This window comes from Homalodisca vitripennis, chromosome 4 (assembly GCF_021130785.1).
Source record: "Homalodisca vitripennis isolate AUS2020 chromosome 4, UT_GWSS_2.1, whole genome shotgun sequence".
Classification (NCBI taxonomy): Eukaryota; Metazoa; Arthropoda; class Insecta; order Hemiptera; family Cicadellidae; genus Homalodisca; species Homalodisca vitripennis.
The window spans coordinates 170,667,706-170,679,807 of record NC_060210.1 but is presented as its reverse complement, the minus strand read 5'-3'; the positions used below and the strand labels follow the sequence as shown (position 1 = coordinate 170,679,807).

The window sequence follows — 12,102 nt, the reverse complement described above, 5'->3', positions numbered from 1 at the left end:
TCAGGTCATGTGACCAGTTTCCGCCAATCAGATAGCAGCAAATTTCAAAGGATTTTTCACAACTCAAACAGCCAGTTGGTGGAGTAGCTGGTGTAGCCATTACTGTGTTCGTGATTGTTCGGTTGTTAAATTCTATATCCGAATTCATCATGGGCATAGAAAATCATACGACATCGAAATTTTATGAACAACATTCAACGATTAGTTGTGTTTGGCATTAAACTTATAAATAAAATGTTTGTGAACATAGCTAAATAAAATGAGGATTTATCGTGAGTGGGTTCCCCAGTCCCAGGGAAGACAGCCGTAACACCAAGGGAAAGCTTCTAAGAGGCGTAGTGTTGTCTTTATAAGTGTTGCAGATCCTTCTGCTGTTATAAGGTAGGTCGTTGCACTGTATCAAGAGATTTTTTAGTGTTTAACAAATATTTTGACGATGTAAAATATAAATGTTTACAAAACGTCTCATGTTTATGAAGTCAAGTTTACCCTATTGGCTTCTTCCCCGAGCTGGGGACCCGCCATGTTGATTAACTAAGCGCCAAAATGTTCTTTTATTACATGTTTTCATGGAAAAATCTCTTTTTCACTCATATAATATATGACATTTATTTGATTCCCACATAGGGACAGTTTGTTTACAAACAAATGAGGACTGTAGGATCCTCTATAAAGATTACATCACCTATGCCCATACACTCATAAAACCTAGTCCTATTAATCATTTTGCTTCTCTTTAAAGTTTTCTTTTGTTCAGTTTATTATTATTTAAATTAAAAAGAGTTGTTTCAAGTACACAAACTTAAGTCTAATTCTAGTACAAGATATTAGGTTATGTTACCTACAATTTGTTTTAAGTCTTTTTTCATAATTGGTTTAAGGTGAGAAATAATAGGCCTACCATTATACATCCTGGAATTATGTAGTTTACTCACTTCACATTATTTGTTGTTATCTTAAAAAGGAACATTTTTATAAACTGAAAAGAAAACAATTAAGGTGCAGAAAGTCCTAATAATGAAATAAAAACCCAAAATGGTAGCTACTAGCCTAGTAGTCCTAATTGAACAGGCTGATATTAAATCCAGGTAACAAACAAAAAACATCCCTCGTGATAGGCTTGGTAGAAAATACCTATAAATCAGTTTGCAGATCAAAATTCAGTTGCATTATAATAAGTGGCCACTACCATAATCAAATAGGCTAATGAATATTTAGCCTATGATATCTGAGCTAGCCTACTTTTAAACTAAATTAATGAACGAAAATATGTAAGTTACAGTTGTTTCTAATCACAGTGTTGTTCGGTTTGTTTTTATATCTTAAAAGTAATAGGTCTATTTTAATGATGAATAAAAAAAGCTATTGAGCCTATGTGTATTCATTACATGCAACAAACAATGCAGTGTAATGTTTACTAAATTCTATTATTTTGAAAGAACTTGTATGACAGCTTGAAACACAAATTTCACATGTTCCATCACCACTGCAGCCTATTTATAGCTAGGCTATCACTAAAGTATCCACATATTATTTTACTATTTTTTAATTAATTTTTAGCAATAGCCTAGGCTATTATCCAATACCTTAAAATGTGGAAATAATTAAATAGTATAGTCTAGCCTAATTACAATGATTTTTATTAAATAGTCTAGTTTAAGTATTTATTTGATAATGTTGTTCCCTTATTCGATTGTAGTTTTGGCCGCTTACAATACTGCAGCCCAAAATTCTAGAAGGTATTATAAAGGAATGTCTGTAAGATCTAAAAATATTACCAACTTATCCATTCACAATGTCTTAATATTAACACTCCCTCAACTAGGCTATGTTATTAATGTTTATGGAATATGCTTACTTTGTTTATGAGAGCCTGAAAATTGCTGTGAAATTAGAGATGAAAGTTCCAGGCCGGAATATGATAAGCATCCAACACTCGAATGTTTGATATTATCGAATCATCTTTAGAACACTTTAAATCCTGTCAGATTTGAGTAATGGCCGCTAGAGATGGGAAATACTGTTGCTTATCAATAAACTGTTATAAAAATGACATGTTGAGATATTAAACGTTCCAGTAACCTGATTGTGTTATAACTGTGGAAACATGTTAGTAGGCTACTGTATAAAAAACTTAACTAACACTGACTGATAATGTAACATAGACTGATAAAATAATAAAATTATAAACGGGTTAATTCAAATTTTCACTATAGGCTACAACATAATTATTGGGTACTACTCAGTCCTTGTCTAATATTTGTTATTAGTAGGCTATACATACGTACATATTACAAATATAAAAAGTTAAAGATAATCTTTACAAGCGCTCACGTAATCTTAGCTTGAATTTGGATACTATATTGAAGGATGTTTTACTTATTTCGCCAGAAGTGCGGGGTGGCATCGAAGGCGCTAACGAAGCCCACGCCGATGGCCAGGGGCATTTCTGGTTGGTATTTTCCAGACCTCAGATCACGTTCTAGATCGTCCAACTTCGTCAATGTCAGATCACATTGTACTATCTAGGACGTGATTTGAGGTTAGGAAAATACTGATCAGAAATGTCTCTAGCCATCAGAAAATACCATTATCCCATTCTTCTGACAAAACAAGAAAAACATCCCTTAAGATAGTACCCAATTCAAGCTCAGATCACATGAGTGCTTATAAAGGTTAGGTTTGCCTTTGGTTCTACTAGTAAATATATTTATGATAACCTGATCTAAACCTACTTATATCACATAATAACACTCCTTAGTGTAATATTTACATTCTTAGTATAATTGCTTGTACAAAATGACTTTGTCCGTTAGTTGTAGCAGTGGCGAGTAACCTAAAACCAGAAAATTGCCTTAATAACACCAAATCCCTCAGCCCAACTGTTACTGAAATGACAGTACCCTGATAAAAGCTTATTACTTAAGTACCTGTTACTGACACTAATATTGCCCACCTGTAATGGTAACAAGAACAATGGTTATGTAAGTTATATGTCTTATTTGTGCCAAATACGTTTATCTTTCAAAATAGTAAAAAGTGAGAAAATGTTACTATGTTTAGTTTGCTATATTTAAAAAATACACATAGCCTAGATTGTTTTTATTCACATTAACATTGCTTTTTATACTAAAATTTGAAATGCCTATAAAATACTTTGAGTTATATCAAGGATTTTTTATTCATGAATATTGATAATTAGGTATTATCGATGATTAAAGTGTTGTCGCTATTGTATTGCAGCCAAGTTCTAGTTAAGCTACTGCTAGCCTATAATAAATTATTAAAAGAGATTTTTAATCATTTTAGGTAATGTGGGTAAAGTAAATACCCTGCTTATCCATAATATTCATCCAAGCCAACCTCATTTAACCAATTTACAACTTAATATTCCTGCACCTAAGTGCATAGCAGTAGGCTGCCCCAAGGGGAAAAAAAACCTCCTTATAGAAATCCAATTAACACATTCACTGTGGATGACAAAATTACCAGCGACAGAAAATGCGGGAATTCTTTTTGTGTTTTACTTACCCAAAACGGAGTCAGGATAGCCGAAAAGGTTGTCCAAGGTATCCCGGAAGCTTCGTTGGCCGGAATGGGTGACGTCATGTCTGTGCCAAGTCTGCTCGTCATCCGCACCGGGTGCCGGTCCCCGTGTTGTATGTGCTCACAGCGCACTAGGTTTCGGCAAATTACACGTATATAGTACATGAATGACACGTAGATAGTACATCAATTACACGTAGATAGTACATTAATCACACGTATTGGGACGGGGTGGCCCACTGGGGGTGGGGGACGCCGCCTTCACCGTCCCTAGAACAGTTTGAACTCGACTCATTGTCTTCATCAGATGAAAAATTATCGTCAATAACATTATTGTCTTCCTCCATTATGAGTACATACACTTACACAGTTAACAGACATTATAATCCACTCACACAATATTGCAAAGCATACACAACAAACAAAAATGGTGAACCGGTGACGAATCACACTAACTGACTCACCGAAACAGGCACACCTCGTTATGAGTGAACAGCCTTACCGGGCAACTGCTTAGCTCACACTGAGGCAATATGAGCTCGTCTACCGCCCGGCGCGCCATTTTCGCATGACGAGCATGCTCGTCACCTGCATTGAATGTGTTAAACATGCAAAATATGCATGGGTTTAACAAAACTCTTTAAAAAAAGTCAATTTTGGTATTATTTGGTTGACTGAGCTTTTGTTTTTATAGCTAACGAAACAGGTTATAATATAACGTCAATTATAAGAATCTGAAGTACATGTAACCATTTTTTATTTCCAGAATAGCGTATCAACAAAAATTAATTGTTTTAGTAAATTTTGGTAAGCAAGAAATACTTTTAGTATGAAACGGTTTTTGATAATTTAAGTTATGATATTCAGTATCCTAGTTTGATAAAAACTTCAATTCTTTACGTGGGAAATTTTATTGATCTTTGTTATTTTAGATTTTACATAGATTTTTGTAAAACATGACTGATGTGAACAGGCAAAAACTGCAAAGGTTTCGGTAAAATCGTCACAAAAAATTCTATTTGATTGTGATTTGGTTAACTTAGCTAGGCATACCATTTTTTAGCTAATGAAACAGGCTAGAATTTAATTTATGTATCAAGAATCTGCAGTATATTTAAGATTTAGTTTTATTTAAAAATATTTTATTGTACATTTTTTTCAAATTTGGAAATTGATACTTTTTTAACCACTAGGCCCTATAAAAAAATATTTTTATCAGTTTTATCTATTTTATTGTTGTAGAAACTCTTAACTCTTTACATTAAAAATGTTATTTTTATAATCTATAGGTAATTATTTTTTATTTTACTTATATAGATTCTTGTAAAATGTAACATTTGTAAACAAATTTTAGTTTTGCAGTCAAATAGTCAAATAACCAGCAATCCTGTTAAAACAATTTAAGTACGAGGTGGTATCAGAAAGTTCCTGGACTGGACTAGCCATTTTGGATGCAACTGTACAAACCAGCACGGCAATAGTCTCTGCCGCAATAGCTACTGAGTCATTGGGATTTTTCTTTTTGTGAATGGTTAGGTTATGTCTATAATACATGCTTTGTTGCTGTGTATTATCATTACGTAGCGATTTTGTGATGGCTGATAAATTCAAGCAAAACAGTGTTTGGTTTCTAGATTATAATCATAAAACCAACTTTCATCACCAGTTATTATCACGTTTTGCTCAAATTTATCAGCCATCACAAAAATCGCTATGTAATTTTAATACTCAAAAACAAAAAGCACAACTTGTAGACATAACCTAACCTCTCACCACAACAAAACTCGGCACAATGACTCAGTGGCTATTGCGTCAGAGAATATGGTGTGCCTGCTTGTACAGACGGATCAGCTCTATTACAGTCGCATTCAAAGTAGTTAATTCTCAGAAGGAAAAATCCGGTATTTTTGTAAGCCTATGATCTTTCTCATTATAAGAAAGAAGCATTTCATTATTGTACAGTAGAGTCCCGTTAATCCGACCTAATTGGGACCGAGCCCTATTCGGATTATGTGATTGTTCGGATTAGCCAGAATTACAGAAAAATACGGTTTTAAACTTGAGAATGGGTCTATTTTGTTATAGAATTATCAACATTGTTTATTAAAACATGTTTTCTGACTGTTGCATTGTATTTCTTGACAAATAAACGTGTTTACGAATACCAAGCACATTTACCGTATTTTGTGTGAGAGTTCTATTGTTAAGCAATGTAAGTCATCCAATAAACTCTCTTCAATGCGACAGAAGACAATAACTGAACTTATGTAGTTTAACAATTAATATTGTACTCAATAATAATATCAGTACTGTACGTCCAATTTTTGTTTGATTTCACTTCTTAATACAGTAATTTAACTCTTACTTAACCTATAAGTTTCAATTTGGTACTGTATTTAACTTCATTATTTATGTACTGTACCGTACACAATTTGTCTTAATAAAATACTGTATGTCTATTTAATTAAAGTTTTCTTTGTTTATGTACGAAATGATGCACCCATTTTCATTTTTTAAGTAATTAGTTCCTATAACTGTTCATTATCGTTATAAATAATTCCTCCTGGACCTGTTCGGATTACACGTGTTCGGATTAGCGGGACTCTACTGTAGTAAGTGACACATCAGTAACTTCTCCCTTTCTGACAATTTGTGTAGCAACTGCTATTTCTATGTCTTTATGGACAGGTGATAGAACATGCACGGGTTTATGTTTTGTCATTTTTTAAACCTAAGATTCCATTGTGGCCTGTACGAATAGTCTCACTTGATTCCAGTTGAGAATTGAAAAGTCCTGAGGCATATTTTGCTGTTTCTGTATTTTGTATAGTTTCAATAACATGAGCTTCCTGAGGCAACAACTTTTTACAAACACTTGGGGAAGTGTACTAGTTGTCTAGATGTTGTGAACCTTATTAAAAATTGGTTCAGAGAACTGATAGCCTCGCTGGCTGACACACCAGGTGTTTTGTCTTCACCTGTATATATTTTGAAGCCTCCACAATACTTCACATATATTGTATATTTTTACTACAAATCTAGCGAGCTTTTTTGGGTTTAAATTGAATATAGTCGAATCTAGCTTTTAAATATGCAATACTTCGTCAATGGAAACCTTTCTGTTCATATTGTATGTGAAAATAAATTTTGTTTTCAGATAAGACAACACAGGTTTTATTTTATTGGGATTTGTGAAAAATCATCTGAGAAATGTATGTATCATGAAATTGGTCTAAACCTAATATAATCATTACTTCTGAGAAAGTTCTTTTTGTACTATTTTCCTTGTGCTCTAATATATTTGAGCAGAGGGCTTTCTTATCTGCACTCATTAGCATGTATAGTGCAAAGTAATCCTTTAGTTCATCCTGGGACACAGGTTTCCATTATTTGTCATCATACCTTTTTCCTTCTGACATCTGCCAATCATTTTTGGGTTTTTATAATTGATTGTTTCAGTTAGTACTATATGAAAGAAACAATCTAGGTATTTTGACATTCAACATTCTACATTCAAGTGAAGTCAGATATTTTCCTATCAACAATCCCCTCTCCCATTATTTCATCAATATCCATCCCCAAATCAACATCTGATATAATATCTTTATAGTCCAAGCTTTCCTCACCTCTTATATAGAAATTTTTGAGTTTATTGAACCACCCATCTTCACTTAAATTGTCACTAGAACCATCTGATTTAACTAATGGTCTATTGATTTCACTTGAGAAAACATGATCAAACTCAAAACTAAATTAATAACTGCAAAACTCAATGGTTACCAACCAGTAGCATGATCCTTTACTCAATCCATAGATTATACTGCATGAACAACATACCTGAGGCATATCCAATAAAATTAGAGTTTTACAAAATTAAACACTGATCAAACATTTTACTGTAATATAACATTGGCGACAGTTCAGTTACCTTTTAACCAGTTAGAAAAAGTCCAAAAATGAAGTATTATATCTTAATTTGCGTTTTTCTGCCGTTAAATACATATAGTGCATGCATGCTCTCTTGTTTAATTTGAATATGTAAACTTAATTATTTGAGCAGCTATTACGAGTTAAAATGTGTCCTTTAAAGAAAAAAACTATTTTGTTTTGTTTTCTAAAGTCAACTATTATTCATATTTAAATGAAATATAATTATTTTAACCTACGTTTCTATTTTGCGGACGCCATAAAATGGCACCAACTCCCAACATCTGTGACATGCACTTTATTATTTTATTGTCCCCCATTTTGACAAATTCTTTAAATTACCACATCCTTTTTCATAAAAGCTGCGGTCTAATGAGCTGCCGCCACACTTGAATCATTGATATTCATGATTATCTAAACCGAAACCAAAATTCTTAACCGAATTACATTATAGGTACCTATTTCAAATTACAGTGTAGTTCAGCTGTTTCTATATCTAAAAAAAATAACTTAATGATAAATGAAATCTATTATGCGATGTGTATTTAAAAAGTAACAAATAGTGTTATATTTAGTTACTTTTTACTATTTTGGAGGATAAACATGTCTGACAGCTCATAACATAAATAACACGTGTACATTGCAATTGCACTTGTGGCCATTACAAAAATATCAACCTAATGAATTTACTTTGTTTGAATTAATTCAGAACAATATTGTTATTCAATACATTAACCAGAACTGGCAATAATTAATTTTGAATAGTCTAACTATTTTAGAATGTTTTTGGGTATTTTGGGATTATACCGACCACACCAGTATGAAGAACACGAAAATATAAATTTATATAGAAACAAACATGATAGAATGAAAAAACAACTCTTTAATTACAAAATTACAAACTTACAAGCATTTCCAGGTATTGTGATCGGTATTGTTGTCGCTGTTATCTTATCTTTCTCGAGAATCCCGATTACGGCAGGCCGCGCGGCATCACATGATTTACACGGTACATAATTGCCTTTCGATTACAATTCAATTTATATTTCTGATCAGCCCCTCTAGAATTTGATATTTTACTGATAGGTACTATCTCGAGGGATGTTTTTCTTTCGTCGACCTTTGGTGCTGCCGAAGCCCGCGCTGATGGCCGGAGGCACTCGCATTTTGGGTGGCGGAGTGTGATCAAGAATAAAAACAAGTTTTGAGTGTTTTTTCAATAATGAGTTTAGTTTTAGTTTGGTAATGTTTGTTTTATTGAAGTTTTTTGTTTGGAGAAATGTAGAGCTAAAACACGGAAGTACAACAAAGCGACGCACCAGCTGAACGGGCGGCGAGACTCTGCAATCACGTTATCTACTAGACCGCTCGACTTTGACCTCTGTCTGAGGATGGGGAGGGGTTGCGATAAGACAATTCCTGTTTTTATATTGACGAAATATTGTTCTACGCTAATCTAGTAATCAGTAGAAGCAAAATGTCAAATAACGATTCATGTCTGGGTGTGGTCGGTATAATCCCAAAGTAACCTGTTTTTGTATTCGATAGTTTAGGTATTCCTAATTGATAATTCAGTTCCCTGATTCGATTGTGGTGATGGCTGCTTACTATAATACAGCCTTTTCAAGGATGTATTGTGTTGAAATATATTAATTTGTAAAGCGTTGACTTCATATTTCACCACTTTGTGAATATTCCATAAACTGTTGTCAAAAAATGGCGGGATTTTTTTCACATCACTTTCGACGTTTAAATCAAATATATTATGTTAACAATTTGAAAATATGGGTTTATAATTTAAAAATTTCTTAAGTTTATTGATCTGTTTCGATGTATTATATCAGTAGGTGTAATTAATCAATATTGTTTGTGATATTGATACAAAAAACTGTATCCAGTTGCCCTACCCTAGATGAGGAAAGACTTAAAAACTTCAAAAAAAGAAGAAAATCTCTTATTGTGGAGAATTTAATCAATAACAACCCATAATCATCATTTACTATATGATTAAGTAAGCTTATATTTAGATTGTGTACAAATTTCTCATTTAGAGGTTGTAGTTATGTATTGGGCCACTACAAGTGAATAAAATACTAAATTAAAATGATCAACTGTACTTAAATAATAAGATAAAAATATAAACTATCTTATCTCAACAATTACTACACCAACTTAAATTGTCTTAATATTGAAATATATTACAAAGCGGATGTTATTAATTACATTTGAGAGGAAATCAGTGTCAGACGAATTATTTCCATAAATTAAACAAATAATGTAATTTTATTTCTCTACCTAATATTTGGTTTAAGGAATATATCAACTTCAAAGTTTTGTGTACTGTTAAAATATATTACAAAAGTGCACTTTTTAATAACATTTCACACGATTAAATGTATTGGAAAGACAAAATGACCTAAAAGAATTATTTCAAAAATATCAAATGAAGCAATGTAATCCTGTGTCCATATCTAATAACTTAACTTATTTGTTAATACATGATATAAGTAGGTACGCATGTACGTAGATAAATAGAGACAAAGTTCAATTAAACTTTTATGAGCGCTTATGTGATCTGAGTTTGAATTTAGGTAGCGTACTAACTCAAGGGATTTTTTTACTTCCTTGTGCGCTATGTGGTTGTATGATCTGGTACGGATACTGAAAGTACCAAACGGAAATGATGCTGGCCATCTGCAGAATTTGGTATATTAAAGTAAGAAAAAACATTCTTCGAGATCATATCTCAATTTAAGCACTTTCTTCAAGCTTTTTACTATCTATGATAACGTACATATTTATATGAAGGAATACCAAATAATAGATAAAGACATAACATTACTATGATTACTTCATTATGTATTCTTATTTTTAGTTTAATTCGTCTTTCTGACACCTGTCTTCACCTCAAATGTAAATAAAACATGAACTTTGTAATATAATTCGATATTAAATGAAATAAAATTGATACAATTGTTGAGCATGACCAAAACCTATCAATATTTTGGTTTTATTGAGAAATTTAGCCAAAGAAGTAAAGATACCTAATCACATCACATTAACTCTAGAAGTTACAAAACGTGAATTAGGCTGTCGTCTTAACTGCCAACACTGCAATATTATGGGATTTACTAATGCTATCATATTACGTAACATTTGAAGGATTAAATATTATCAATACTATTTTAGATCAAATGTATATATATATATATATATATATATATATATATATATATATTATTTTTAGAACACCAGATAGATACAAATAAAATAGATTTAAATTCTTGTTGTTGTTTTCTGAGGAACAATTCCACACAACTTTAAGGAAATGCAAAAATAAGTTCTCGCCAGATAACTGTATCCACTTTCATTCTGTAGAGATATTTGGTTCTGTAGGCTAGTCTGCCAGATTATGTCTGGTTTTAACCCTTTTTTGAATTAAATTATAGTTTTCTTGCTTTCTCATAAACTAAATCTTTCATTTTTATCTTTGCCTCTCAACAGCCAAATCATGTTTTGGAGCTATGAAAATTAGTTGCAGTGCAAAACATATCAAAATTAATATAAAAATAACTTCATTTACGTTTTCAACATTCATTTTTTATAGTTTTATTATAATTATAATAATATAAACTATACTATACAAATAATTTTATTAAAATGCCTCTAAGCTTTAGGTATGTTCACTGTTATTTATTGCCTACGGTATCAGTAGACATTTTCATAATGTAGACAATCCTGCTACGTAACTGTAATGTCCAATATTTGTTATCCTGTAGTATCCATAACCTGATATTCTATTGATTAAAGATTAATTAACAAAAGGATAAATCAGTACATTTTTGAATTTGAAAAGCTCTAGTATGTTATTGACATATATTTAAGAAAGGTAGTAGAATAGAAGTAATGGATACAAGAATGTATCTGGGGCAAAAATATATAGATCATGTATAATTCTAAAATACAGTATTAAAAATTTTGGCTTCCATATGTTAAATTTAAGTAAAACTTGAGTGTTAATGGAGTACTTATTAAGCATTGAGCTGTATCCATTAAGAAAAGAGCATCTACAATGTATACATATAGGCTTAAGTTAAATACACATTTTCCGTTTATCCAAAAAGTTTTGCAACTGCAATATAACATATTAGTTAAATATCATATATTCCATTATAGCATTTTTGCTAGAAATATAGCCTGAAACATTTGTGAAAATCTACATTTAAACTAACTGTGTATCAGCAATGCAGGCTTAGCCTATTATCACTAACAAACAATATATTCTTACTATTTGTCACACAAGGTTTGTTACCAGCCACTACAAATTCTTATAAACATACTTTTAGTTCTATCAGTGAGAATCTAGTCTGAACATTTTATTGTTAGGTAGGAAGCACTTTTTAATGTATCCATCAGAGTACAGTATCTTCTCACCCTTTATTTCTGGAAGGTTTTTGAATATATATATATATATATATGATTATATATATATATTTTTGATTTTTATATATATATATATATAATCTGCGTTAGGAGTTGAGCCTTGATAATTGTGTACAATTCACTTGTAACCCACTTTTTTCATTTTCAGATATATTTGTTGTTAGGTATATAGAATATTTAGATTAG

General features: G+C 31.7%; 1 protein-coding gene across 3 annotated transcripts in view; it reads left to right on the top strand.

Moving 5' to 3' along the window:
- The first annotated feature begins 85 nt into the window (after positions 1-85).
- LOC124360602 (bromodomain-containing protein 3-like) overlaps positions 86-12,102 on the top strand; it is a 129,526-nt gene continuing 117,509 nt past the window's right edge. For all 3 annotated transcript variants that reach the window (XM_046814350.1, XM_046814349.1, XM_046814348.1), the window contains exon 1: positions 86-381. The gene's annotated coding sequence lies outside the window, so the exon portion shown is untranslated. The remainder of the gene's footprint in view (positions 382-12,102) is intronic.